A 3,894-nucleotide genomic window follows, 5' to 3' on the forward strand; every position below is an offset into this window, starting at 1 on the left:
TCAACCTTTGAGAAAAAAATAAAGCATGAAACTTAAATGTAATTAAGAAAAAAAAAAGTTATCTCAGACAGGATGTGCACTAGATTGTATGCAACTCCAAATATAGCCATAAGCAATCACCTTCACCACCACCCAAAATAAGTACAAGCGTGTGCTCCGCACAAGGAATAGGGCAGAGAACATACCCACAAATCAGTAGCCCTCTGCAGCACTGGAACAGTCACTGACTTCATTTCATAATGCAGCGACTGTAAAACTCCTGCAAGACCTCCCAAATTCTTAAACAAATAACTATCATAGAATTATAGTACAAGCAAATAACTTAATTTTATTTTAAAACATAAGCTTTTAAGTTTCATCTTTAACATGAAAACATGACACAAACAGTTGATTTTAAATTTCATTTCACATTGCCAAACAGAACTGAAAGCTAGACTGTAATGGTGAATTCACATATATTAAGTTTTATTACTGGCATGTGAATGACTAAAGAATAGAACTTGTTTCATACACTGACTACAATTCAATACTATATTCAGAAACTTTCATAGAGCTTAACAGTTTCTTTCCTATGGATGCAATCTAGCACAAAGTCCACCACATGTGAAGAGTAAAATAGTTTTGTTGTATAAGTATTTGTCAATACATAAAGTTTTGCTCACTATTTATATACATTCAGTTTAATATTAAAATCACTATTTCATTTCACCTGATCTCAAACAATGGCAAGCTATATATTTCAGGATACTTCTGCTATGCCTACTTAATAAAAGACGAACATCATTCTTTTAACACCTTCCCTATAACATCTACGGTTATTGTTTCTTCTCTGTTATAATTTTTCTCTTCATATTTCCTACTTGATATGTATTGTTCTTCATTTTCCTAAATTTAAGTGCCAACTATATTCAACTTAGCAAAGAAGCATTGTGGTTAGAGTTTATTGTTTTCAGTTCCTACAGTTCTCTCTTCCTGGTTTCATTCTCAAGCCAGCAAGATTCCCACCCCCACCCCCACATTCCTTGATCTTTGGGCCCAAGCCCCAATTTAATACTTTATAAAAGAAGATATTCTAAGTACATAGTAAAGGATAAAAACGCCATAACAAATATTTGCTCTTTTAAGTTTTATTACTTTTTCAATATTTCATGTAAAGAGTGCTGGTGGTGTAGTATCCTACACACTGAGCTTCTAACCATAACATTGGTGGTTCAAACCCACCAGCTGCTCCATGGGAGAAAGATGAGGCTGTCTGCTCCCATAAGGATACAGTCTCAGAAACACAATGGAGCAATTCTGCTATGTCCTATGGAGTCACTATGGGTCAGAACTGATTGATGGTAATGGATTATGCAAAGAAGCATTGTGATTAGAGTTGTTTTCAGTTCCTACAGTTCTCTCTTCTTGTAATAAAAAACAAACAAAATATTGTAGACCAAGTTGCAGTTGGTCCCTTTTTTTCCATCCCATTTACAATCTCCAATAGCATAGCACCATATGGAGGATTTTTTGGCCCATTTCCTTGCCAACACTTGCTCGATGCAGACTTTTATTAAATCAAAACTCAGCGAAGTTAAATAATTTATTTAAGGTCTCACAGTTGGTGTGATGGAATAATATGAATAATATGATTACTCAAATGTTCTTTTCAGAATTCGTGTACTGCTACCCTTACTCTTCCTAAAGATACACACACAGTAAAATTATCTTAAAAAAAAAAAAGATGAAGAAATAGAAAAGTTCTAAAGGCTTGAAGGTAATCAAGTGGCCATCAAGCTCAGAAGCAACAAAGCCCACATAGAAGAAGCACACCAGCCTATGCAACCACGAGGTGTCGAAGGGATCAGGTGTAAGGCATCATCAGAACAAAAAATCTTACCATAGTGAATGATGAGGGGAGTGTGGAGTGGAGATCCAAAGCCCATTAGTAGGCCACTGGAGATCCCCTTGCAGAGGGGTCTCGGGGAGGAGATGAGCCAGTCAGGGTGTGATGTAAGAATGATGAGAAATACAACTTTCCTCTAGTTCCTAAATGTTTCCTCCCCACTCCCACTACCATGACTCGAATTCGATCTTGCAAGTCTGGCTAGACCAGAGGATGTACACTGGTACAGATAGGAACTGAAAATACAGGGAATCCAGGATGGATGAGCCCTATATGACCAGTGGTGTGAGTGGCAAAACAGGGAGGGTAAAGGGAGAAGGGGTAGGAAAGAGGGAACCGATTACATGGAACTGTGTGTGACCTCCTCCCTGGGGGACAGACAACCGGAAAGTGGTTGAAGGGAGACGTCGAACAGGGCAAGAAATGACAAAATACCCATTTATAAACTATCAAGGGCTCATGCGGGAGGGGGGAGCGGGGAGGGAGGGGAAAAATGAGGACCTAATGTCAGGGGTTTAAATGGAGAAAAAATGTTTTGAGAAACGATGTACAAATGCGCTTTACACAATTGATGTGTGTATGGAGTGGGATAACAGTTGTATGAGCCCCTAATAAAATGTTAAAAAAAAAAAAAAAAAAGAAATAGAAAAGTTCAATGGTCATTACTATTCGAGTCTTAAAAGGCTTCAATGTTTTCTATGCATTTATGTAGAGCTTTTATGTTTTTCATCTACTTCATAGGTCAGTTATTCAGCTATAAGCATGTAGAGTAAATATTATGCTAGAATTAATGCCTAGTTTATTACAGCATAGAGAAAAACCACTTAGTAAGTTCTGAATAAACTTTAGCTATAAAAACATTGGTGGTGCTGCTGGGTAAGTGTTGGACTGCTAACCACAAGGTTTGCGGTTCAAATCCATCAGCCTGTTTGGAGGAGAAAGATGAGACTATCTGCTCCTGTAAAGATTTATAACCTATCTGGGATTACTATGAGTCAGAATTGATTCAATTGAAGAAGATTTGGTTTGGGATATAATTCTATATAATGAATGAAAATTTGTAACTTTTCAGTTGTATGACTTCATTGTACTACTTGTACAAATCCAGATTTATCCTGGAATTTTTCAACAATAACAACAACAACAAAATAAAAACTGATTTCCAGGGATACTGATGAAAATTAAGTTTGAAAATGCCTTATTAAGTTATATTAGGACAAAGCTTAGATTATCAGAACTTGAAGTGGATGATGATAATAAACAGAGCCTTTAAGCAACCTATTAACAATATTCCCTAATACTATATAATATTTGATTTTTGCCAAACATATTCTATAACACTTGTATATATGCCGGTCATCATAATGGATGAATATACCACAGATACTTTTATGATTAAGCAGCTCTGTAGATGCAATGGCCAAGCACACAGCTTCTCATCAGAAAGTGGACGGTTTAAACCCAACTTACTCTCCACAGGAAAAGTCCTAGAATCTGTTCCCGTACAGATTACAGCCAAACAAGAAACCCAGGTGACAGTTCTACTTTGTCACATGGGATGACTCTGTCTCAAAAACAACTTCAGGGCACTTAACAACAAAATTTGGGTGAATACAAATATGGGTAAAAACAGTGGCAGGTAAGCGGTTTAAAAATATATATATACTGATACTATGGCTCTTCATATATTGGAACACAAATTATGCCCCAGAAAAAGTGCACATTTCTGACAAGTGAACCCTAAACTCATTTAGGTATTTGGTATTTATTACAAACTGCTATAGGGATCTGTACCAGGGCAAATCCAAAAGTGTTGCCACAAAATAATAGAAGCCCCAATTAAACAAAAGAATATATATCATAATGTGAAACTGGACATATCCTCCTCATCCAGGTCTCTACATTTCTTAAGATGAGGTATTTCTCCCCATTCTTTCCCTGAAGAATTTTGAGCTCTTCAATTTACACCACATCCAAAGTGCCTCTTTGGCATCTTTGAGGGACTCAAA

This window comes from Echinops telfairi, unplaced genomic scaffold (genome assembly GCF_000313985.2).
Source record: "Echinops telfairi isolate 266 unplaced genomic scaffold, ASM31398v2 ScPeMD7_3;HRSCAF=10, whole genome shotgun sequence".
Lineage (NCBI taxonomy): Eukaryota > Metazoa > Chordata > Mammalia > Afrosoricida > Tenrecidae > Echinops > Echinops telfairi.